The 27,721-nt window shown below is 42.3% G+C and overlaps 1 pseudogene; it reads left to right on the top strand.

The window, feature by feature from the left end:
• The first annotated feature begins 19,046 nt into the window (after nt 1-19,046).
• LOC147619839 (elongation factor 1-alpha pseudogene) lies at nt 19,047-23,081 on the top strand (annotated as a pseudogene).
• Nucleotides 23,082-27,721: the final 4,640 nt, after the last annotated feature.

The following is a 27,721-nucleotide window of genomic DNA, read 5'->3' as shown; positions in this document are numbered from 1 at the left end:
AGTTCTTTTGGATCCTTGGCTTAGTTCTGGTGCCCAAGTCCTGCAGCTCACTCCCAGTAACCATTGTATTATCCTTATACAAGTGTAATTCTTATGACTTTACCTCCATTTCAGGTCTCATGATAATGATAATACAGATTCCCCCAAAAAACAGCTTTACTTAAGTAAAATAAAATCATACAAAGGGAGATCAAGTCAAAAGGTAGGGAGATCTCAACCAATCGGAGGCACTGTGCTGCCATAAATGCCTTGTAGAAGTGGAGGAGAAGAAAATGCCACAGTTCCACTATCTTAAATCTGTTGCATTTTGTCTGTGCATCTCTCAAAGATCCTTGTATGCGGGCTGAGGTGGCCAAAAGAGCGAGTGATCAGTCCATATATTGCAAATACACCGGGTGTCATGAACCTGAATATCCTTGAAGGTCTTTAGAGCATTTGGTCTTCTAGATATGCCACGTTGTGATACTAGCTTTAATATACGAGATGGTTTCAATACTCAGCGAAGGTGGTGTGTATTGTAATTGGGGGATATCGTGAAAACTCTGAGCTATGCCACAAACAAGTATCAGAGGATCTACTCCTTGAAGAAGATGTGGGCCAGACCTGGTCAACCATGCAATAGCATCCCAAGTAATATAGATAGAATCACTCCTTAATTTAGACGATGGTTGAGTTAGAGACACCCAAATCCTATGTGCTCCTTTGCACTCCCAGAAGTAACGATACATTGTCTCAGATGGAGATCCAGGACAAGAGGGGTCCACACCAAAAATAGATCTCTATTGGTTGGTGGCTAACCCATTGTGTAGAAACAGCTTGAAGAAGTTGGATACCTAGCTATTTTTGTGCAAGTGTTGGAGTCTCTGTTATAATCTCCTTTGAATGGGGGTGTGATGTCATACAAGGCCTAAGAGTGTGAACACTTTGGGTTTGTTCAAGCATGAGCAACGTGGCGTTACATAGTGTAGATGAAGAAAGGTATGCTCCTCATGGCACTAGTCACATCACTCCATTCCCACTCACTAGGGTCCCAATTTCGAAATTTGATGACATCCAACGTATAGTTATAGGCACCATAAAGCACGAATAACCATCATTGGGGTAGAGGCAGTATACCAACTCTTCCTAGTGCGATCATTACTTCCAGTGGGCATCCACCATATGGTTATAGGCATCACGAAGCATGAGTAACCATCATTGGGGTAGAGTGAGTATACCAACGCTTCCTAGTGCAACCACTACTTCCACTGGGCCGATTACAAGTTAGGTGTGATCTTGTACATCACAGCTCTCTATCCACTATCGAGATTGAATGGAATAGAAGGTTAGCACTTTCTTTGGTTTCGAGAATCCTATCACTTGAAGAGATATGCTTGTCCCCCAACCACTACAAGTGGTGATACTGATCTAAGAATGTATTAGTGATTTGAGTGGTTTGGTATAGTTTCATCAATGCGAGCAATTTATTGATGACTCTCTGAGATGTTAGGTAGATACTTGTCTACGTTTATCTAAAAGACTTTTAAAGTCCTTCTAATCAAGTATTGTCATTGCGGATCTCTCTTGCAAGGCCATTGTATATATCCTTTGACCTTGGTTAATGTGTCATCAAGCGTTGATCGTAAAAAGCTGCACCCTGGTCATAGCACCAACAAGAAGTGGCATACCTAGATATGGCAAGCATCACTTGGTTTACCAACATGGCTCTAGATGCTAGATTTAGCTTTTTGGAGCTCTAATGAAGGATCTTTTTCTTTATGCTCATGAGCATACGAGTTAGAGGTCTTCAAGGCAACATGGTACCACGAGTAAGGTGCTCTTGTGGAAAATAATTGAATTTAAGTATAATACAAACACTAATCAAGCAGTGAAGAAAGATTTTTATGATTGGTCAAATTTTTTAGTTAAGACAAGGGTAATATTAAGGTGCTCTTGTAGAAAATAATTAAATTTAAGCATAATGTAAACCACCAATCAAGTAACAAGGAAATATTTTTATGATTGATCAAATTTTCTAGTTAAGACAAGAATAATATTAAGGTTGGCTCAAATTCGATCTAAACTAATATGGAGCAAAAAGTATGTCTTGGGTTATGATCTTAGTCTTGACACACACTCACTTTGGTGAAACCATAAATGAAATTGGTAAGTGATTATTATAAGCGTTAATTTTGATTCTAAATATAAAAGTAGGGCATCACCTTGTAGAGACCCAAGCAATGGTCCGGAGACGTCATACAAGAGTATCTAAGAACTGCTAGGTACCTCCACAACGATGGTTTTTTTAAAGCCTTTTATTGATAGGTTTTTAGCTACAAGGTCCCATTCCATGAAGATCAAGGTTACGGTCTCAAGGCTTTATCACTAAGAGCCAAAAGTCCTACCTATTTTGTACATAGCGATGGTTATCTTCTTGTGGGTTTTTTTTTGTATTTTTGTATTTTTAGTAAACTAGTTTCAATTTCACAATTCACCTAGAAGGCTCTATTTTAACTAAAGAGGGCACACTAAAAGGAAGGTGGAGTACTTGGTATACTCTAAGGTCGATCTTATAGGGAGGATTGGAACTAGGATCAAAGCCTAAATGGTTATCCAAGTTATAACTAGAAAATTGATAAACGTTGCCAGAAAGCACTTAAACAAACACTAAAAGGAGAATCATAAAAAGATTGAAACAATAGAAAAAGGTGAGGATGGGTTAGAATATACTTGGGCAATGAGAAAAATCCTGTCCATATTGAGGTTACACGTCCACTCTGTAAGATGTAAATTTGGATCTGGTCTACATGACTGTACCTCAATAACTTGTAAATCATACTCATTTAGTAAGCTCATCATCAGATAACCATAGTTTGTAAGCATGCTTCGATTCTTCGTCACTCGGTTGATTTTTCTCCACTTGGGTATGCTTCATATATATATGTGTCCTCTTGTATACTAGGTAACGGTATGAGTGCATTTTCACTGTGAAATGGCATGGATACTATAGATAAGTGAGCTAAGTAGCTACCGTGGGCTAAGCTATCTTGGAAATCACCCACCAAGCTCCAGAAGGGACAATGACTCGGACATATTACTCCAAAAAATGACAATGTAAGTCCATAAGTTCTTGCTCTCCTCCCTTGCTCTATGAGCTGTTTTTGTGCAAGTCTATTTTGATAGGGTCCTCCCACTGGGTAATGTACACTCACGTAATTGTGTCATTGTGGTGTCTCTCCTACCATGGACTATGATAGTCCTATCCCATAGCACCTACGATACATTCTATATTACCAACATAAGTAGGACGTTGTGTACAACATGCGATGCCTACAGGCAAGGCATGGTGAAAGAGGATGGAACTATAGGTAGAACAGGTCCACAAAGGTGGCTCCACAACACCTATCCCCTAGTGTTGCATAAAAATAACGTGAGTGGGTTTGGGAAGGAGAAATACTTAGCTGCCCTCGATAGTATCATTCTTGGCAATCTAGGTCCAGGATAGGGTCACATGTCGGTCCACGAAAAGTCCATGCTCTCGGTCTGTAGTCACAACAGAGTTGTACTTCATTCTTTTATTTGGTATGTGCTCTCTCATCTTTTTTTTAAATAAAATTTTAATATATATAGTTAGTTGGATTTTTACTATGTGTATAGTTACTATATTGCTACACTGTTGGTTCAAGCTATATTGTCATGGGGTATCCCTCTTGATATGGACACGAACCTTGTTGGGGAGCAAAACGTGGAGGGTAAAAGTAATGATATTAGCATAAGTTCCTCCTTCCTTCCTTCTATCATACCTTGACCTCATGACAAAAGGTATTTTAGGTTTTTTGTAACCATCCCTTTCAACTTTGCTCTATCAATGTTTGTTGGCTAGGAGTGCTCTTTGCTACTTGTTGTGGCATGTTAACTTCTAGCTTTAATGGCAGTAAAGGGCTCTCATAAGATCGGATGGAGCTTATGATTTGCCAATATAGATGAGCAATGGAGTTGACACTTGCGTAGTGGGTCGCTCTAGGGAAACCAATCGGGTTGGGACTTAGAAACGAATGGGTTCTGTAACCTTTAGTGATGTAGAGACTTCACCATCAATCACCACGTCTTGTGTGATAGGATTTCTCTTTGGAATCCAAACTTTTTTTGGGCATTGGTGGTGAAGGTTCTTTTCCAATAGTTTTTTTTTTGTTGGCATTTGAGCTATTGAAGTCTTTATCCATTATTGATGAGAAGATTTGAGAATTTGTAAGTGGTGGAAGTAAGACTAGTGGTATACTTTTATGTTTTGGTATCCAAATATATTGGTTACCCTCGTGTAGTCTTGAGCTTTTAATAAACGTTTGGGGATCCATTTTGGGGTTACTTGTAACTTGGACTTCCTGCGTTGATTCTTATATGTTGAGGTCCTCCTTTCTTGGTTAGTTGAGATGAAATGGATGGATAAATCTTGGGAACCCATTTCAAGGTAGATTTTCTCTCCTTTGTAAGTTGTTCTAAAACAAATAACTGGCCAGCCAATTCATTACAATCGAGCTTTTAATTACAACCACTCTTAAGCTATGGATCATAAACTCCCAAGGCATTACAACCTCAAGTCCATACACCATCTTAAATGGCATTCAACCAATTGTAACTTTGTATGATGTGCGATAAGCTCATAAAGTTGCTGTGAGCTTAGACTCCTAGTCTTCAGTGCATCAAGCTTCAACAGTCTTTGTCAATATCGAAATAAGAACCTTGTTGGTGCTCTTTGCTTGGCCATTTGCTTTGTGGGTTATATGGCGTTGACTTATGGTGAGAGCGATCATGAATGTGTTAGTGAGATTTTTTATTACATCATTGATGAAATGCTTACCTTGATCACTCACTAGCTCAAATGGACATCCAAAGCATGTAATGATATTCTCATAGAGAAACTTAACAGTTGCCATGGCATCCTTTTCACTTGTGAATCTCTTGCTTCAGCCCATTTGGTTACATAATCTATGACAACAATAATGAAGCGTGCTTGTGTGCCACGTGCAACAGGACTAATAGGGCGGCCAATGAAATATAAGCCCCGTTTTTCAAAAGGTTGGTTGACTCTGACATGATGCAATGGCATCATGTCCTCCTTTTGTGGCTTTGCGCAATGTTGGCACTTGTCACATCCCTTGACAAATAGTGCAGAATCTTTGAAGAGCATGGGCCATCAATACCCCAATTGGAGTATTTTTCTTATTGTGACGTCGCTTGCAAAGTGTCCACTAGCTACCCCTTGGTGTGCTTGTTTGATGATGTATAAGTATTCATCCTCCTTGGGGCAACGTCTTAGTATGTCATCCTTACCTCATCTAGAAAGAGTTTCGGTAATAAGTAAGGTGCAGTCTCTTTTAGCACCTTTCTTGCTAAATCCTTTCTTAGTTCCTTGAATAGCGTAGCATCCGATAACTCGTCTCATCAACCCCGATTGGTGCTTTGCCATTAGGTATGCGGGATAGATGATCCGCCATGACATGTTTCTTGCTAGGCCTCACAACTATTGTGAAATCAAACTTGAGAAGAATCAATAACCATCTTGTGATCCTTCCATGGAGCATGGTTTGTTTACTAGATACAACAAGGCTTGATGGTCAACATAGAAAACAAATTCGTTAGCAAGAAGGTAATATTGAAATTTCTTTACAGCTTAAACCATTGCTAGCCCTTCATGCTCAGTGGTGGCTCAGTGGTGGTGTAATTGATTTCAGCGTCATCTAGTTGCCGACTTACAAAACTTATAGGATAGTCCAACTTCTATTCCCGTGGCTATGCTAGGACACATCCAATTGCAAAATTAGAAGCATCTATGTGTACATGGAAGATGAGATCCCAGTTAGGTGTTCGCAAGATTGGAGCGCTAGCCAAGGCTTTACTCCTCGGTCCATATAAATACAATCAATAGCTAGTACAAAAAAGGACGAGCTATTTCTACATAGAAAAGAATAAACTGACGGTAGTAGAAGCTGACATGGCCCATGAATCTCTCAACTCTTGTAGTTTGTTGGTGGGGGTGATTCCTAGATGACCTTGATTTTTCTCTCATTAGTGGAAATCCTATATTTGGACACTATATAATAACTGTGTTTCACCCAAAATTGGCATTCGTAAGGGTTTAATGATATGTGATAAAATCGACACCTTTCAAACACTCTTTTTAGGTACGATAGGTGCTCTTTCCAAGACGAATGAATGCACAAAGCATCCAAGAAAGCTTTGAAAAACTTTCCCAAGAAGTCCTTAAAAGCAGTATTCAATCTTTGGAATGTGGCTAGTGCTTTTGTTAGATTGAATGGCATAACTCTGTAAGCATATACACTATGCTCAGTGTGACAAAGGCTATTTTGGCTTGGTCCTCAAGTGCAATCAAAATTTGATTATAGCCTAAGTAGCCATCCAAAATGATATAAGCCTCCTTACCCGTAACTCATTCGAGCACATGTTCTGAATATGGCAAGGGGTAGTGATCCCTGCGTGTGGCAGCATTCACTTTCTTGAGATCAACACACAAAGTTTTCCATTCTTCTTGGGCACAACCATAATGGGTGAGACCCATTCTGAGTGTTCAATCTCATGGATAAATCCACACTCAATGAGTTTATTGATCTCTTAACAATTCTTGCATATTTGGGATTCATTGGATAGGGTCGTTCTTGGACTCGTTTAACTTCGGGTACCATGGGGATGGTGTGTTGCACCACTTTTGTGGGAGATCCCTTTATATCATGGTATGTCCACGCAAAGAAATCCCTTCTCGGCCTTATTTAAGTCCTTGGCTATATAGACAGGCTTAGGATCTTCTCCTAGTTCAACCAAGTCTACTTGACCTGTGTAGGCCCGTTCATATACTCCTCCACTCTCACTTGTGGGACTACATTTGGCATTATCAAACTCTAGCTTGCGTTCCCCTATGGTGTATGGCTTGTAATGCTCAGGTGCTGGGCGTAAATCAGGCACATTTTCCTTACCTTTGTCAACTACTTTAGCTGCATTCTTAGCCTCTCGCTCCTGTGTAAGCTCACGATTTTGTTTCCTTTTAGCTGAGCGACTCAGATTTGGTTCATCAAAGACTTCCACCTTAGCTATATTAATTGGGAGTGATCTACAATACTTGACCTCTTGTAACTTCTCTCCCAAATCGTCTATAAACTTTTGATGTAAGTCAACTGCACCCATGTACTAGAGCCATTGGGCGGTCGTTGTTCTTTTTTGAAGTCTTTTATGATGATTCAATGCATAACGTTTATATCTCCGCCATCTTTGGAGATTCTCCTTGGCATCTTGACTAACTTTATTCCTTTCTTTAGATTGGGAATCTATAGTAGATTTGGAGCTACTCCCTCAAGTTTCTTTGGATGTTGTAGGCTCTGTTTTTCTTGTGAGGAGTTGGTGTCGCTTTTGTCTCTTTTTCAGACCCCTCACCACTGTTGGGTGATTGAGGAGTCGGTGTCGCTTCAGTCTCTATTTCAGACCCCTCACCACTATTGGTGCTTGAGCTTGAGTCATCCCATCTGGAATCCCCTCAGTATTAAAAGGTAGATCACGAATCATTCATAGGGGCATGACCTTAGGTATCAGCTATCGATTGTAGCCATCATATGTATCTAGTTTAGATAATCTTCAGGCTCAATGGCTTATTTTTTAGAATCTTTGTAGGGTGGGTCCTTCCGTACATTGGTCTCTTCTCTGTAAGTATAGCAGTATTGCAATGGGGCTGAATAAGTGGTGGTGTGTGAACGTTGTTCAAAAAGTCCACTACCCATAGGATGTATGTGGCCAATCAACAAGATCAACTTTGATGATGGGATTATCGAAATGGAGATAAACTTGGTTTGACGATAGGCCCGTCAGCCATCTTAACAATGATGTCTAAGACTTCTAGACGTGGCTTGGCCATCTTCTCCCAGCATTTCTTGGTGATTATACTGACTCCTGCACCACCATCAAGGACTCCGGTTACTAGTGGAATTTTAACCATAGATTTGGTATTTTCTTCTTCTCGAGGTGTCTCCATTGTATATTGAGGAAGCGCCTTATTTATGTTAGCGAATAGTGGTAATCCGACATTGATTTCTCCATTAAAGTGTCATCGCTTAGAACAATTTAGGATATCCACTCAATCAGGAGGTTATAGTTGTATTGGTTTGTGAGGCCATAAAGTCTAACAATTTCGGGATATTTAGTGGTGCATTCTTGACCTCCTTTCCATAAATAGGTGCCGGTGAGACTGGAAAATCCATCTCCGAGATGGGCTCAGGGTTTCCATATGGTAGTTGTCCCTTGAACTAATCAGGGATCAAACTATGAGACGTGGAGGCCTTAGTCTCTTCCTTGATGACACTCGGTACATCTAGAGGTTTGCAAATCTCAGTAGTAGGCATTAAGTTACTAGGATGTACAGTATTTGAGACTCTCACTTGCTTGGGTCTTGGTTTAAACTCCTCTTGTTTTTTTGTAACTAAATCACTAATTTCTTGGAGTTGCTCAATCTCCTTTTGAGGGTCAGGATAAGAGCCAAGTTTTATCATGTGTGATCTAGTTTCAGGAATTACATGTTCCCGTGGGGTCTCCTTCCCTATGCTCTTGGTTTTGGAGGGTATTCCCTACCTTGTTCAGAATCAGGCCTTGTGTCCAAGGAGTCTGAGTCCTCATCTAGGTCACTAATGAAGATTGGCTCTTGAGGCGTCCCAAGATTTATCTTTTTGGTTTCCTTTATTTTCCTATTCTTAACCGACTTTTTCTCTTGTTTTTCTTCTTCTTCTTCTTAGATTCTGCTACCAAGGCCACAGATCGTTGCTCGAGAACATGTTGGTTTTGGGTAGGAATACATATGAATTGGATATGGATTAAGTAATGTGGACATATGTGGAACAATGTGAAAGACGAGCTGGGTGATAGCATTCAAAGGTGTGTGATCTAGCTTTTTAAGGATATGCCTTTCAGTTTGATTACTTTGCCCCAATCATGTTTAGGAGTGTGATGATGGGTCCTGTTTGTGGGCTTGTCACCATAATCTTGTTGGGGCGGTCCTTAATCCAATGATCTATGCCACAACGGTGGTTACAAGTAGTCGGTGGCATGTTTGAGGGCATTTCTTGGTTGAGGTGAGAAAACTTCAGAGGGCATTCTAAAACTCAATGGGGGACCTTGACAGTGGTAACATTGAAGAGACATTCTTCTAGTTGGGGCATTAATGTCCCGGCTCCTTCCCATCGCAGCAAGTTAGTAAACTAGCTTGACTCCCCCTCTCCAATCCACAACATAAGAGTCAGGATGAAGCTGTATGGGGTCCTCAAAGAGATGGGGGGTGGGTTTGACATCTACCTCATATTCTTTGTAATTAGTAGGCTCCTTGTAGTGAACTTGATTAAGAGGTGTGACCCTTGGTGGAGATGGTTGAGGTCCCAAAATTGGTGGAGGTAACGACACATTTTGTGCATTATAAATCCCCCTTGCAATAGGTTGTGGTGATTGATTAGCATTGGGTTGAGATGTTGTCATAGGCATTATGGCTTGTGGTTGTGATGGGGCTGATAAAGCCAACTGTTGAGCCCTAGAAGCATTAGCAAGGGTTTGCAAACGCGTGCTGCACTATGAAGCCTCATAACCATAACGTCCATAAAAATTACAAGAACCATTATAGTGTGCCCTTATTAGGACTGGACAGTGGAATGTCCTTGTTGGTAGAGTGAGCACCATTGAAGCTCTCTCCTTGGGTATATATGTATGTTTTCAGGGGCTCTATTGGCCTTCATCCCTCTTGGAGTGCTTTCATGAAATCTATGAAGTTTATCTTCGCTAAAGTGTTGCCTTTAGTAAGGGCTTTAAACTGTAGAAGTGCTACAACCCGTGACTTCGAAAATAATAGATTTAGAATTTGATGCTTTAGCTCCTTTGACCATGAGATTATCTTCTAGTTGGATGGCATTTATTGTGACTTCATCCCATGTAGTGATCCCTCTAATGACTAAGCCATTATAGATCACTTCATGGTTAAACCCATGGATGAATCTATCCAACAATTGATTATTCGAATAGCGTTCATGTAGAAGGCAATGAGAGTTCAAATGCTTGAGTGAAATCTCTAACTGATTCCTCTTCTTCTCTCGCGATTTTATGTAGTAGTTGTGAAGCTACACCCCATAAGACTCCTTCACGCACAAATTGCTTCAAGAACAATCTCCTAAAGAGTGGTGAAGTTCAAGCGTTCCTTGACCCTGAGAGTTCTATACCAATACCCAACCTTACCGTCTAATGTTAGACTAAAGGCATCTCATTTTGTTCTCCTAGGGCCTTACATACTTGATCAAATACTTTCGAATGTCTCCTAGGATCACCGTCTCGAGTGAATTTAAGAGTTAGCTTGGCTATCTGGGCAGCCTTTCCATGGCTTTGTCGACCACCATCTCTCACAACATGTGCTATGCTTTCTATTATCACTCTTCCTAGGGTTTGTGGGTAGAGCTGGTGCTGGCATAACAGGAGCAATGATAGGAGTAGGTGGAGGTGCAACACGTGGCACTGCATGAGGATGCATTGGTCTAAACCCCGGTGGGGGTAGATATGTAACATACAGTATGTGTCCTACTCGCGCTCCAATAGGTGCTTTAGTCATGTGGGAATTAGGTACAGTCGGTCTTGCAGAGCAGGAGTTGGTAGCACACTCACTCTAGGGAAGGGATGTTTCATGGGTGCACACCAGAATGAGATGGAACCCCTTTAGGAATGGTAATACTAGATATGCCAGGCACACACGGGGCTCCATGTGTGAAGTGGTGTTGGCTCTTGTGGTAACCATGGGCATATGGCTCAAAGGCAATTCTGCATCAGTCATCATAGGTGCCATAGTTAGTGGTGAGGTGCTTGTCACTGGATGAGATAGTGTACTAGTATTGTCTTGGGTGCGGGAAACTCTAGGATCTAAGAAGGTGAAGCTCATGCTATTATGCTCTTGAGTCCTTGCAACCTGGCCTTGTGGGTGAGAAGATGTGGGTTGGTCCATGGTATAGTCGGGTGATACTACAAAAGTAGGATCTGTTGGGCTCACAAGAGATGTTACCATTTCTCTCATTGTTTTGGGTATTCTTGCTTTGGATGTACCAACTTGCGCCATAGGTCTTTGAATCCTTTCATGTTCAATGATCCCATATATGCAATCTTAAATACCCTGCAATCGTCCCTTCTCTGTTGTGGTCCCAGTTATCGATTGGACAATCCCTTCCCAACTAAAACCATAAAATTCGCATGTGGCGAAATCCACCAGTCTCTATTGATGTGTCATACTCCTAATCGTTTGTGAGAAGGTGTTGATCCATGATTTGCAAGCCTGGATCTTTCCCTAAGGTAGACGCAATGTTATTGCTTGTGTCGAGACTTTTAGGCACTACCTGCACAATCCTTGTTTGGGACTCGTTTTGGGTGTATTGGGCTATTTGGGCTACTAATCGTCGTTATGCCAATTGCAAAGTGTCGTCTTCCTTTGCTCTAGAAGCTTGGATTAGTGCCTCTACTGCCTACACTTCTAATGTCCTACCATCGAGCATAAGAACTTGTGCAGGGGGTGGTTCGATGGTCATAGTTGTTTGCAGCAAGTGCAACAAGAGCTATATGGACATGGATATCAACGTGAACGTCCCTTCTTGCAACGATGAGAGTACACCAGATGTCTCTCTGGAGTTTACCTCAACTCGTTCACCATGTGGTCTATAAGACATAAGATTTGGTTCAGAGGTAGTGGTTGAGGTCGAACCTCTGAGGTAGCGAGCTATGCGGCCAAAAAGACTGGTAGCTAGCTTGATTGGTGAGATTTGGTTAGGGTTCTCACTTCTTGGGACTGGGGATTCCACCATTGAATCCATATCCAATGATGTATCAATGGTCCCTAGTACAGGTCCTTATACAATGCTAAACTGGGTTCCTACTGAAGGTCATGAGCCCAGTGTACGTTGGTACGTACCTAGCTCAATAGATGCACCATTGTCTATATCAGCCTAATACTCAACCCTGGTAGTAGTACCATGGAAAGCTACATAGCTTGATCACACATGTACCAACTCCTATGCCCCCAACCTTGTACTCACCCCAGTTGCATTGGTAGTAGACTCATTTGGGCACCCTAGCCCCATGTCTCACTCCAAATTTGGTCTATTGGCTTACAAAATGAGAGGATTCAATTGGCATATATGATTTAAATATGAGTTGGGATCATTATGAGCCCTTAGAGGGTCCAATCAATGTTAACAAAATTGGCCTTATGAGAGGCCACAACATCAACAGGTTCTCGATCTCCACCAGGTTTGCAGATAGCCTCTTTTTGGTGTAGCAATCTTTCTCGAAGTGTCCAAGCTTACCACAAAAGTGGCACTTACTCTCTCCTTTTCTTTAAATGTTGGCTTTAATGTAGATCCCTTGTGGAAGTGCCTTTTTGTGAAGTAGGCTTCATCTTGGAATATAGGCAAAGTGGTGTTGGTGGTGTTTTGCCTTTTAATCTTCTTTTTCTTTTCCAAAAGAGTTGTAGTGATGTCAGCTAGTGTTGGAGAAGGCAAGTTGGTGAGGGTGGTGACTATGTTGCTATAGTCCTCATGGGGAAAACTTTTTAACAATAATGTAATGCATACACCTTCTTCCATATTTAAGTTAATCCTTGCAAGCTATGTGGTTAGGCTTCTCATCAGATTTAGGTGAGAGGCAAGAGACTCTCCCCTGTTTAACTTAAGTAGGAAGCTGATCTTTGAGCTCTTAGCTTGAGTACCAACCAACTCTTCCCAAGCTTCATTTGAAGTGCTTCTTCTATCTATGTGATGGATAAACTAATTGCTCAAGCTTAAAGCTATGATGGCAAGAGCCTTTTCATCCTTACTAACCGACAATGCTTTCCCCTCCCTGGTAGTAGGCTTTTTCTCCTTTCTCCTTTTATTGGCAATGCTCCACAACCCCTTTCTGATTAATGTATTTAATCTTAGTCTTCCATGTATGAAAATTTATCTATCTTGGTAGTAAATTTACAAGAAAATAAGTGCAAAGATTAATCCCAAATGGTTTAAGTAATGAGATCTCCCAGAATTAGATATGCATGAGAATAAATGTGGGACAAAATCTGAAAATGTGGAATGAAATTTGATTTCGACAACTGATTTCGACATCTGATTCAGACAACTAACTTAGACGCCCTGAGTCCGAGAGCTAACTCAGACAGCTGACTCAGGTAGCTGTCTCCAAAATCTCACTCAGTTAGCAGCTGACTTCGAAATCTGACTCAGTTATAGAGCAGCTGACTCCGAAATCTGACTCACGTAGATGCCTCAGATATCAAACCCCGAAATCTGACTCCATGTTTGGATTCCGTCAGCTAATTCATGGAAAGTAAATCCCACCATAAAAGTAATCTTGCCTAAAAAAAGTAAACCCGACCAAAAAAGTAAACCTGACTAGAAATTAGGTGTCAACAAGGTTGTTGGCTTGTCAGCAAAGCAGGTTGCAGTAAGTCGTGGATTGTCAGCAGCAGCAGATTGTTGATTGTCTGCACAAGTCATGGATTGTTAGCCTGGTTATCAGATTGTCAGCAGAGCAAGTCGTCTGATTATTTGTAGTAGAGAAGCAGCATGTCAGGTCGTCAATTGTCAATAGCAGCAGGTCGTCTGACTGATTCAGCAGGTCGTTGACCATCAGCAATAGGTGGTTTGACAAATTCTATGTTCATATTGTACCTTGATGCTAAATGCTGATATACTTGATCTCATATGCCGACTGAAGCAAAGCACCAATCTGAAGACAGAGTAGTGCACAGAGCTGAGATGATAAGGTGGTGCGTGGAGTCGGCTATAGGATTGAAAAGATAGTCTGCGACACTCTAGCTGAGACGAACAATGCACAGGGCCTTTGCGCAAGCAGTACAATGCTGATGTAGCCGATGAAGTGTTGCGCAGTACCATGCTGATAGAGCATGCTATAAGAGGTCATCGTCGCGAAAGAGCGGCAACGATTATGGTCTCTAGCAAGTAAAAAGAGATTGACGTAGTAGTAGTCAGTATGTGGTCACTGTATAGCAGGTCGTAGGAGAGTGAAGCGAGCAATGATGCGCAAGACTAGAAGACAGAATGAATAACAAGGCTTTGATACTTATGTTGATCAAACATAAGAATTATCATGGTGGATTAAGTCTAAGCAAGCACATGTCTAAGCAAGCACATGATTTACTGATTAACAATAAGCAAAGTAATTAATAGAGAACCAACATAATAATATAAAACGTAAGGATTATTTTATTCATGAATATGAGCTTCATTATATAGGCTTTGAGTACATTTGATTAGGTGACCCTAATCTTACTTAAGATACTAAATGAGATGCTCCCATATTCTCTCCATGATTCCAGCCCTGAGCTATCAATCAGCTACATTCTCTCTCCTTGATTTCTCTCCTACTTGATTCCCTGCCGACTTGCACCAATTTTTCTTTTAAAAGTTTTACTACTCATGATTATAGATTTGACCTTTGGACCTATTCCCCCAAGGTTATGCTTCATATATTATCCCTCATTCCCATGTATACATCAATTTTATCCAATAGTTCTTCTTTCTTTGTATTCTCATATTGGTTGCCTCTAATGGAGTCAAAGTACTCACCTTGTTTCATTTCTTAAGTGGCTTATAATCTCTATATGATAATTATATAAATCTCTTCTACCACTCACAATGGTTTCTATGTTTCTATTTTTTGAAATGATAATTATTTTAATTTCTTCTATAGCTCACCATAGTTTTTATGTTTCTATTTTTCAAAATGAGACTTAGATACTATGTAGAAAATACAAAGAAGATAATTGGCGTGAAAGTTTGCACTTTAGAGATATAGTGATTGATATGAAGAATATATCTAAATTTATAACGACTTATTCTATGTATGTCCTTGAAAACTAATATATTAATGACACGGCCATTCTTCGATACTAACTATTTCATAAAAGGTTAGAAGAATGATATAATTTTAATTTTTAATTATTTTTAGTCTATTTATATTAGTGTTCTCTAGTATTTTTTAATGTCTCTCTCTCTCTCTCTCTCTCTCTCTCTATGCTGATTGGACATTCTTATGCGGCCCAAAAGTGACCTCTCAAATCCCCTAATGACTTCCTCATTTTCTTAGAGACCCTACTTAATGAGCTATACCAAACAATGATTGAGTGGGAATGAGAAAAATAAAGAATGAGCGAATCCTATCAATACAATCCCAAAAAGAAAAGACAATGCCATCTACAATGTTTGTTGCAATGAGCAATATTGTGGACACACATTGTTTTGATGCACGTGTAAGCACAAGTAATGAACAAACTTTTGCATGAAATCACGTCACTTTGGCACAAAAAAACCTGAGATTTCATTTACCGTAGAGGTGTAAAAAGATTGTACACCAACTGGAGGGTAGGTTTGGGCATGAAGATGAAGAAGTCTTACATAACTCAATGACGAAAAAGTTTACTACTCTAAGTTATCTATACCTCTGCTATACATTCTTCAAATTCTGACTCTAAAACATTTCTCAAAAATAGCTCACAAGATAATTAAAAAACCTCTCTCAGGGCACAAACCAATAATTTTTACTATGCCAAAATGCATTATGATGAAAATCTAGACTTAATATTTACATTTTAGGTTCAAAAGACATGAAGCTTTTTGGAAACTATTTGAAACTAAAAATTGGAGCATTATAAACATGACAATAAATGGGAGAAATGAATTAAGTAACTAGAATGTTCCCAATACCACAGCTTCTCTCCCCTTGAAATCTTATGCATTGAAACAAAGAACATTGTCTATTTTCATCATGACCTCAGGAGAACAAAGGTCTCATAAAACAAGAGATCTATTAGTATAGAGCCAGAATTGGAAGAAAGTCTGTATGAGAGACTTGTAGATATTTTAGAGTAAAAACTTTTTATTGAGTAGACCTTGACCTGATTCATTTGTTTATGTGAACAAATCTACCTTGCAAACTGGTACACATGTCATCTACATCTCATCATTCGCATAGTTTTTTGTACCGCAATTCTGTACGTGAATTTTGGGGCTAAAGATAAAGGCCTTAGGAGTTCTACCATACTTCGAGCAACTTTTCTTGAGCAAACTAGAAAATCGAGCAAGACATGGCAGAAGGTCTCCCAAATAGAAGGGTACTCATCACACAAAAAAGGGTATACTAGAAGTAGTAAATAATCACATTGTCATAATAATTGTTATTTGAAAGATTTAGGTATGGTTGGCTAAAATAAATAATGGCAAGAACTTGAGCCATCACGGAGCCCTATGTACAGAGGCAGTGAACTTTGTTTGGGAAGATTTTCCTATGGGGTTGTGAGTGGCCGTGGCTTGTCCCAATGCTCACCATGGCCAATCATCATCATTATTTGAGGTAGTTTTTTTAAACATGATGGTGTTGGTGTGTAGGGTGATGAGATGATGATAATGGTGCAACAGAGCCAATTGTTTTACAAAAAAATATCTCCCCTCCGCTCCTCCATGGTGCTCACCATACCATCATCATTATCAAGGCAAGCATCATTTACATCATCATCACTTATCATTATCTCAACATTATCACCCTAAACGCCAACACCTTCATAAAAAAAAAAAAAACTTCCTCAAAGGAGGTCGAGCTTCTGGGCCTTAAAAAAAAAAAAAACCCACCATGGCTTTCCACATGGGGAGAGGAAGACGCAGGCTATTCTTCGTAGCTTTCACTACTCAACGACGCTAGCAGTAGGCAGACGTATAGAGATGCAGATGCAGATGCACGTAGAGTATCCTTGATGAAATGAGAGCCGAAGGTCTATGAGATTGTGCACATAGAGTATCTCAGGCAAAATGAGGGCAAAAGTTTCTTGAAGGGAAAATTTAAACAAAGAAAAATGGCCAAGGGAGCGCAGCCTTGGCCTTTTTTCTTTTGAAAGTGGGCGCTTTGAATGTGTCGGTTGTGGTGCCAGTCTGACGGAGGTAGTGATTGCGCTCATTATTGTGAGGCTAGTCAACACTGGAGCGAGTCGTCATGGTGATACCCATAACCTCTTCGTACTGCCAGCAGGAAGACGTATAGAGATGTAGATGCAGATAGAATATCAAAATGAGAGCCAAAGATTTGCAAGATGATGCACCTAGAGTATCTCTGGTAAAATGAGGGCAAAAGGTCTGCGAGTTAATGGTGGTCATGTAGAGTACTGTGTGCCGCGACAAATGCTATCTTTCTATTTTTGCTGGGTGATGGCCTGTATAACACCACCAACAAGCACACAAGAAGAAAATGTAAGGGATTAGAACTAGTAGGAGACACTAAGATCCCAGCTCCAAGGGCACCGGTTAGCTTTGAATCTATACTTAACCCTTAGGCTACACAAATGGACACCTCAACACCCTTCAATCCAGCTCGGCTAATTCCTTTAGCTGTTCTCCTAGGCTAGATCTAGCTTCCAGCAGCTCCGATCTTCACTCTTAAGTCCTCAGCTGACCTCCTTTGACCTCCAGCTCACCAGAATAGCTCCCAACCGACACTCAATTGATCAGATTCTCACTATAATCTAAATCGGATGCCTGCTGCTGATTCCACTCAGATATGTGTCCGCCAAGCTCCCAAACTGTCCTCCAAGCTCCACAAAAGTCCTACGATATTAGCTAACATCAAACCCTAAACCCTAGCACCTGGTTAAACACTTTTATGACCCTCTGCTGACACAGCTGGTCTGAATACATCCCTACTGACCTTCAGCCAACTAGAACCTGACAAAAAAATCTCCCTCCTATTCCCAGTCAAATAAATGCCCTCCTGGCTCTCCAACCCTCCTCCAACGTCAACTAACCTCAAGTTCTTACCCTCACAACCTCTCTGAACAAGTCAGTTGCTCTCTGATGACACCTTACTGACTCAGATCTGATACAGTAGACTGAGCTGAATCAGATAACTCCACCATAGTGTCCTCTGACACACACATGCCCTCAAAATCCATAGATCCTAGCAAGATGCAACTTAACTGACTCAAAACTGACAGCACAACTGATAGTGAGTTGATACCTGAACCATCCTACATCCCAAATTCAGACTTGCTGACTGCTGCCCTACTGATAGTCTTAACTATTAGACAAAACCCCAACTAGGTTCCTCTCAACTCAGAAAGACTAGTTCTCACCTTCTATACCCTAAGATAACTGCTTTTGTTGCTCAGCTGACCCTATTTGACTCTGTTAGACCCTGCTGACCCATAACTTAATTGTTTGACACGGTTCTGATTCAACAGAGCTCAGCTCTTCACTCACAAGTGTTCCTCCCCCATAATCTCAATCAGAACAACACAAGTATAGCACCATAGCACAAAAACTTATCAATTCACACAAAACTCAAACTCCACACGCTCTATTCTTCATTGAAACAAAACCAGACAGTACAAAAATCTTTGGGGTCCTCCACTGATACACCTTAGCAACATCTCTTCACAGCAACACCTTCATCCACAACTTAAAACTTCATAGAAATCTGCATTCAGCCGACACTCAGTAGCTATAGTTGAGGAGTTCTAGTCTGAACCAAGTTTCTAAGAGGTGTTGCACAGAGAACCTAGGGGATACACCTCCTAGCCAATTCTCTGGTCTTCAGCTCTCACACTGCACTGACCTCTTCTTTCTAATCTTCAAAATATGCAAGAACGCTAGCCTGCAACCTTCCACGAATCAAACTGATTTGCAGGATCTCTCTCTACTTCAGTTGCCCTCACTCTCTCTCTAGTGGTCGCTCCAGCTACACACTCGAAGAACCACCCTTCAAAACCTTCCCCAATTCACTTCATAAGCCCGTTGCCACCTTCGTTTTCTCTAAAATGTTGTGCAATTCGCTTCCCTTGATCGCCCATACTGTTTCTTTTTTTGGTTTCACGACTGCGCCTCTACACTTGGCTACACACACGTCATTTTTGTCTTCATGGATCCATCACACACCAACTTATATACACTCCATTTACCTTTAAATGATGTTTGGTTTGGGCTTGGTATTTCCCTCACAGCGTGGCCATGACAAAAGCACAAGAGAGGGGCGACAGAGAGGGCAGCGTGGGGATGCATTCAAGATTGGGGGGGCGCATAGAAGGAAAAGAGGGAGGGCACGTCGATGGAGGAGAGGTGGGGCGCGAGTGCGAGTTGATGGAGGATAGGGGGCACGTTGATGGAGGAGAGGTGGGACGTGAGGCGCGTTGATGGAGGATATGGAGGGGAGGGGGCGCTTGGGCGGAGGGCTCACAAAGGACATATCACCAATGGGCATATCACAAGTGGCTTGTGGAGGGCTCACCAGTGGGCCTATCACAAGATGATATCACACTATCGCAAGACGTGGGCATATCACAAGTGGCCACATCAAGCGAGGTAACGAACATCTCTCAATTACAATTGACTCTGGGGGCTGGTTTTTCAGCGCCTGCTGACAATCGTGTGGTCAGCAGTAGCGCCAAGATTGTTGAAGAAGAGGAGTCTGTAAAAGAGATTTTTGGCCAAATGGTTGATTGACACATTTCCATGAATTGGGTGGAGAACCACTTGGTCGATAATCATAGCCCGCCATCCTAGAGTGCCACTTTGTTGCCTCCTTACAAACTTAGCAATTTGTACAAACGAGGATTCCATCGAGGGGTTAATCAAAAGCATCGAGGAGAGCACATGCTAATCGACAATGGTGGCATTCATTGTCTCTGAGGGATTCCCTGGCAAAGCACTTGTTTCATTTGACCGTCGAAGTGCAGTCGGTTACGACCTCCGACTGATCAACAAGTAAGTGGATTGTTTCTTGTTTTTTTGTGTATCAAATGAACAAACATTGTATATATCATCATATACCTTGCTTTATGTGCCGAACACAATGGCACATGATATATTTATGATGCAGTGTGTGGGTCTTGCCGATCCACAATCCTTATTGTCAAAGTTCAATGATGTTGATCGTGCATGGGCCCAAAAAGCGCTTACTTATCAGGGACCTAACAGATCCAAGTGACTGAAGCTTCCCATGGCACTCCTGTCACAATTAGTTTTCAAGGCGTGTGCGCGTCTCTTTCTCAAACCACAGTAAATCCATGTTTTGATTTTGAAATATTTTCTTAAACATAAACGCATTGTTGTCGGAGTTCGATGTCACGTACCTCAAGTGCATCCAAGATCAGTGGCTTGCCTGAGGGAGGTATCAGCTGAATGTAGAAATGTTTGACAAGAACTACAAAGATTCTCTCAAGGAGACGAAGGCACTATTTACTAAGAGGGGACATGAGCTGGCACAAATTGCCAATCCCAACTGTGAAAAAGAGTTTTTTAGAAAAGTGATCTCGTACCAGGGTCGGGTGAAACGGCTAGCAAATTCACTACTCCCAAGCTAGTAGAGATTGCTCGAGCACATATTTCAAATGGAGAGTAAGATCTCTAACTCTCTTGACGCATTAATTTTTTTTAATTATGTAGGTAGAAACATAATGCTTGTTCACAATGCAGGAAATGTAGGCTCTTTGACACATTGGCTGGTGGCAAGTTCGCTATGAGGGACGCCTAGATTCCGCCATCCGATATAGCGTTCTTTGTGTGGATCCATCGTCACATGTACAAATTATGTCAATGGCATTGTTTTTAGCTTCTTTTGTGACCGTTTAGGAAATTGAATTGACAATTGAGAGAGATGGAGAAATTGCAAAGAGATCTCAACAACACGAGAGAGAGAGAGAGAGAAAGAAAGAAAGAAAGATATATTAACGTCTACGAGAGGCCAAAGTCGGCCTATGAGACAAAAAATAATACAACTATGTTCTTTCCGTCATCGGAAGAAAAGGAAAAGAAAGAAAAGAGAGAGAGAGAGAGAGTTTAAGCGAGACCTTAAAATAAATACATTTGAGCTTAAAATAGTTATTTTTATGCCTAAAATAGTAATCTTATGCTTTAAATAGCAATTTTTATTTCTGAGAAGTTATAAATACAATGCAGATTGCCATGTTCCAATACTCTTCTTCTAGGCACACATCCCACCTCACCCCACCCTCCCCTTATATCTTTATATTGCAATAAGCTCTTTGTAAACTCTTTTATCATGGCTTCATCCAGCAATCTCTCTAATACTACTACGTTTGCAAGCATCTTAAGAAAAGCTCTTCAAACTTTCATGCACCTCAAAGAAAAGGAACTTAGATTGGATGCTCTTATGGAAGCATGGACAATAACATCTGAAGTGTAGGAGCTCTACAAGAAGCTCACAACAGAGAACGTGGTAGACCTTGCTAGTAAGAACATGCTAGAGGTGAAAGCAACAACATCCACTGGGATATGGAGAGCTTTTGGCATCATTGAAGAGGCAAAGGAGGCTCCTCTTCAAGCTGAAGTTGCCACCTTCATTGCAAATTTAGGGTAGACGAAGAAGGCGAAGATGATAGTTGAGGCCCAAAATGCTTTTATATAGTGTTGCATGTGTTCAACATAGTTGCAGGTGTTTGTCATAATATGCTACAGTATTGCTATTTTTATTTGAAATATAACGGAAGTTGCATCTCTCTAAGGTGTCTTTGTAAAGAAGTAGCAATGATAGTCGTGTATTCAACATCTTGGCCAGAGTTTGCTATGTAATGCTGTGATCTGTAGATAAGCTTTGGAATACAATGTAAGTTTTAGACTATAATATGGTGTTGTCTAAATGAGTTGCAATGATAGTAGCCCATGGAAGTAAAGAACATTGTGTACACACATGTTTTCATGTATTGTTGCGTGTGTTCAAGTACCCGTAAGTGTTTCTCATGCTGTGATCTTGTAAAATTTGATTTGGAATGTAATGGAAGTGTTAGATCATCATATGGTGTCTTTGTAAATGAGTTGCAACAATGATAGTGGCCCATGGTGTGTAGTGCTAACACATCTCATAGGTGTCATAGTAGAGGGAGAGGAGTAGACAAGAAGTGTAGAGAGAGAAACCGCTCGCCTGAATACGAAAAAGCACTCGCTAAAAAATCTCGCCAAAAAAAAAATCCTATTCTTTGTATCTCTCATCATCTTGTGTGTACCTGCTTCTCTCTGTGAGTGTGCTTGCTGTGCCAAACCCTAATTCAGTTCCTGGAGCTCCTCTCCTCGGCCAAGAATGAAGATCCGGTGATGATGACACCTCCGACACACGCTTTGATTGAAGCAAGGTACCTAGACATTGATGATTTTGATGCGGCCGGTCTTTCCCTGTGATGGAACTCTTGACCTTCGGAACATTTCCGTCTTCTGCACGTGGCAGCTCTAGGTAGGGAGACTAACTCACATTAGTATTGTTGGCCTTGTCGACTCTGGAACGTCGACCAACATGGGCCATCTCATTAACATGCTTGGTGGTATTGACAAGCGTTTGATTGAGAGGATTGCGAAGGCAGCCAGCTGAGAATGCATGGGTGTGGTGTTGGATGAACTCAAGGCCAAACGTGAGCGTGGGCTCACTGCTGCTGACAATGCTCTTTGAAAGTTCGTTCTACTGCACTGTCATTGATGCTCCTGGTCACGTGTCTTTATCAAAAGCATGATCACTGGACCCTCACAGGCTGATGGTACTGTGTTGATTATTGATTCTACTCCAGGCGACTTTGAGGCTGGCATCTCAAAGGATGGGCAGACTTGTGAGCGTGCTCTGTTGGCATTCACTCTTGAAGTGAAGCAAATGCTTTGTTGCTATAAGAAGATCGATCCACCAAACCCTACTCGAAAGCCCGACTGCATACTTCAAAAAGGCTGGATATAGTCTTGCCAAAATTCCAATCTCTGGATTCGAGGGTGATAACATGACAGGTCCACCAACCTGGGGACCTACTCTTCTGGAAGGCTTGAACATGATTCAAGAGCTAGGAGGCCATCTAACAAGCCTCTCCGCCCACCTCTTCATGATGCGTACAAGATTGGTGGTATTGGAACTGTCCCAATAGGTGTGTAGAGACTGGTATTATCATGCCCGGAATGGTAGTCACATTTGCCCAACAAGACTCACCACCGATGCTGGGAGTGCAAAAAGAGGTAAGTGAAGGTAAAACACTTCTCACCCGTTTTACTACTTAATTTGGCTCTCCACTGAGTGGGAGGAGTGTTCCCTACGGAGGGTAGAGTTAGTACAACTGAGTGGTTTGCTTGTAGGTACATACCTGTATAGTCTAATTGCCAAACCACCCACAAGTCTAACAACAAATCCCACTCAAACCAAACCCGAATCCGCTACCACTTACAGACTCTTGGAAGTTTATGGTGTCCATTCAATGCCTTCCACTCATATCCTTTCGCCACCAGCACTTAGGCACATAGATTCGGATAGTCCTTCCTACCTTGTGGTCCATGTATCCATGCCTTTCGCCACTCGCACCCAATGGTCTCAACCACACCTTATCAAGGCACTCTGACACTAGTTTCCATTCTTACACATGCAGTATTCATGTCCCATGTCTACACTTTGCACGCTTGCTTCCGATCCAATTGTCTTGTTTCGTCTTCTCCATTGAGTCTCGTTTTGCTTGGTCCAATCCTCTTTCCATCCATGAATCACAATTTTGGTGTCTGCACACTCACAAGAGCTACTAGCCTTCCATCCGTGCACGGCATGCCTCAATCTTGCCTACCCAAATGGGTATCCCAATCGTAGTCCATGGAGCCGACGGATCCATGCACCCAATTTGCGATCTTTACACAAGGTAGTGATTCAATCTACCACACTTTACATCTTCCTCCAAGGAATAAAACTTGCCTACATCCATGCTAGCTAGGCGAGGTAGAGACACCCAAAAGGTTAAAGCAACGTCACATGCCCAAGGTCAGCATGGTCTGGCATTCCCAAATTTCACACCAATGCCATGGTAGCTCTGTAATGCTTCCTTTCTTTTCGTCGACATCACCATGCTTCAGCCAAGTGAGTGGAATAACCACCAACATTTCAAACAGAGGCTCAGAAAGCATCCACATCAATTCAGCCATGTCCAGTATGCAACCCATCATGCGTGGTCTACCAATGTATGAACCCAACTGGTGGTTCTAAATTCTTCCATTCTCATGGGGACAACCCAATCTCATTCAAACCCACCTTATCAGCCAGCTTCGTTACACACCAACCACCAATTAGTTCCCTTTCTTAAACCATGTGGAAGAATCGAAGAAAGCACATAAATAACTATCGAAGAAAGTAGAGTGTTGGAGTTTTCATCGGAAGAATTTTTGACATGGACCCACGTTTTGCCCAATGCCCATGCACATCACCTGCAGATGTCCAGGCGCATTTCTGGATGGAGGGACCATAGCAGGTGTAAGTCTGGACCATGGTACGACTTATTGCCTGGACCTTCCTTAAATCAGCAAGAACCTTCTGTGGCCTCATCTTCGAGACCACACCACCAAATCGATCCACACTACCTCTATCCCAAGTGCTCAACGCCGCCGCCAAACCCCTTGAGCCACCGAGGCCGCCTAGCTCCATTGCAGCTACGGGCAAAGCCATGCACATGTCTGTTGCCATGCCTCCAACAATCTAATTATCTGGACTCCCCACAAAATGGGTTGTCAAGAAAATGTCGAAGTAAGCAACAAGATAGACGAAGAAAGCCCTTCAGTTGGAGAAGTGCACACACAAGGGCACACCTTTCGCTCATTGTTGTTGTCCATGCACGTCACCTGCATATTTCACTATAGGCATCACAAATTTTTCATTTCTCACATCTCAAGGCACACACACTTCTCCTGCAACTAACCTTGTCAACACCAACCCTCTAGGTATATTTTTGGATGGGGGGACCATGGTGGACGCAAGTGTGGAGAAGCTTTGACCTTGCAGGTAGTAGGGATATCTTCATGTGCCTTCTATTATCTCATTATGAGCCTCAACTTATAAGTACCTTCTCATTAAGAAAACAGATAGCAACATGCTTGTTAGATAATCAACCTCTGGTCGTGACACTCAGCAAAATAAGTTTCTCCAGGTTGAGGATTGTCCCTAGAGCAATCACATGTCAGACCAGATCTTAGCTATCTATCTTTAGCTTGTAGTGGGTGGACACAACAGCTTTGGCATTCCCCACTTAGGTAGCATTGTCTATCCTTACTCCTTTAGGTGGCCTCAGGGCTACTTTGAAAAAGGTTTCTTAAGGGGCATACACGAAAGATATATGGGGATTGCCAAGGTGATGTCCTCCCAACATTGGACTTTGCTATCCTCTTCATTGTTGTGTGTGCATGCGCGCGCGCGCGTGTGTGTGAGAGAGAGAGAGAGAAAGAAAGAAAGAAAGCTGTATTAACGTCTACTAGAGGCCGAACTCGACCTATGAGACAAAAACTGAGAGTACATCTGAAGTTGGTGTCTCATCAAAGAGAACAACTAAATGAGACTAAAAGTACAATAAACTGATTGTCCTACAGTTATAAGAACAGAACTGTAAGACTCCGAGATGATACTGAGTAGAAAATACTGGAAAATACTGAAAAATGTATATCAGGTAGATCCATGATGCTGATCAGTTGAAGTGTTGTCCTCTCCTTAGATCAAGTATCTCCGCCATGGGGCTGTCTAGAATGGAGAGGTCGTAGAAGCGAGGTAGGCGCCTCCGATGCCAAGCAATAATGGCTCTGATCTGGCAATGGTGAGGATGCCGTGGTCGGGATCCCAGTGGGCGTGGCCGACGAGCACGACATAAGATAACTGCTCTATCAGTGGTGACTCCTTGGGAGCGTGGTCGGTGCCCTGATGGCCCAATGGAGGAGGTATCAGGAGGTGTGTGGGTTGGGTTGCTGGTGCTGGTGCCGGAGAAATCTGTAAGGGTCCTCTGTCTAGGTACATCATGGCTCGGCCTCCTGTCTGCCAAGAGGGTCTCTCTGTGTCTCCTGAGCTCAAGTAGAAACAATCCCAGGCATCTCTGATCCTCAAACTCCATGACCTTGCGTAACGGCCCAAAACCCTCTCGGAAGAGGCAGTGATATCTCCCTCGGATCTCATAATAGACTGTACATCAGCAAATGTAGTGTTCCTCTGTCTCTACCTCCTAGTAGCATAGCTGACAAATGCGATCATCCAAGATCTGATGCACATATCGCCCTGTCTCAATCCGCAGCTGGTGTGATGAGGTCCGGATCTGTCCAATGGCACAACGTATCCCATGTGATAGGTGTACATCCATGTACGCCGGGCGGGTTATAAAATCATCCGGTGAGAGTGTAGAAAATGGCTCTTGTAATGAGCCATTTTCGTGCCCAAGGGGGCTAGTCCATGTCCTCTCTGTGTCCACTCTGATGATATCCATCCTGATCACGCGGTTTTGCTATGAGCGGGTGAGATCCAAAAATGGACAATCCAGATTGTACTGAAAGGATAGTAGTGCCTCTATCCGAAAACCATGTAGGTCAAACCATGATCTCATCTGAGCGTACCAACAATGAGTATCTCCATCCTCTGCCAACTGTATGGATGAGGTCAATGCCAATCGGGAGTACCTTTGCTGAGGGAGCTCCCATAGCCCCTGTAAAAAGGTAACTGCCTGGAATAGGGCCTCGGTTACTACTGGTGGGGCACCCACCTCACCCCGAACAATCTCATGTGGTACCGATGATTTGCTTTGAATCATGCGGGCAATCATCATAATTAGTGGTCTCTCCATTTGCCTCCATCCCTCATCTGTCCCTCTCTGAGATCTGTGATGTATACTGGGCCTGCAAATTGGAGCTCCGTACAGGAGGGTCGGTGTGACAAGCGTATCAAATAGCCACAATTTGGTGCGTGGCTCCTGAAACTGTATGTGTGCACACTGCCTCTCAAGTGCCCCCAAGGCTGCATGCCCTCGAGCTAATCTAGTTGCTGCTGCCTCCTTCAGGGGGAGAAACGCGGTCCTGTGAAAGTAACTCCCAAGTAGACATATGACCTGACGTACTCTACTGGCTCCCCTCGGAAAGTGAACTGAGGCTCTGATCTCGTCACCCATGCCTGTGTGGTGTTAAACACCATAACCTTGGTTTTCCCAAGGTTCACTATATCAGATCTCTATCCGCACAGAAAGCCTGTAATGCATCCAGGTGTCTCTGTAATCCCTCCGGAGAGTCTGAGATTAGAACAATATCATCAGCATATAACAAGATGGGTATCAACACCCCTGCCAGGCATGCCCCTGGGCCTCCCAATCTGTCTACATAATCAGAGACCGCATCAATGTACAGTCCAAAGAGGGTGGGCGATAGCGGGCATCCCTCCTTCACCCCTATCGTGCTGGTCACCCTATCAGATAGTCCGCCTAGAGCTCGGACTCTGCCTGTCATAGACTCATACAAAGCATATATCCCCCACTGCATATCCTCGGGTACCTCAATGTCATGCAATCTGTGCATAAGCCTGGCACGTGGTACGGTATCGAAGGCTTTGCGGAAGTCCACAAAGCAGCAGTATATCTTTCTCTTCTGTGCCCTGCCCTCTTCAATAAGTGCCCGAAGTGTCAGTATGTGATCCAAGGTAGTAAATCCTCTCCTGAAGCCAGCCTGTCCATGTGCTCGATGACCATGCCTCTCTACCCATCGGCTCAGCTCCGACTCCAATATAGAGCCATATAATTTGGCCAAGTAATGACCAATCATGATTGTCCTGTAGTTGCCTGGTACCATGGGGTCCCCACTCTTAAAGAGTGGTACAATGATATGCTCTGTCCAGCTTGTCGGGAAACCCTCACAAATGGCACGATTAAACA

The sequence above is a fragment of the Cibotium barometz genome, chromosome 32 (genome assembly GCF_041138505.1).
Source record: "Cibotium barometz isolate CiBa-2024 chromosome 32, ASM4113850v1, whole genome shotgun sequence".
Lineage (NCBI taxonomy): Eukaryota > Viridiplantae > Streptophyta > Polypodiopsida > Cyatheales > Cibotiaceae > Cibotium > Cibotium barometz.
The sequence above is the reverse complement of the archived record's forward strand: the minus strand, read 5'-3'. Positions and strand labels throughout refer to the sequence as shown.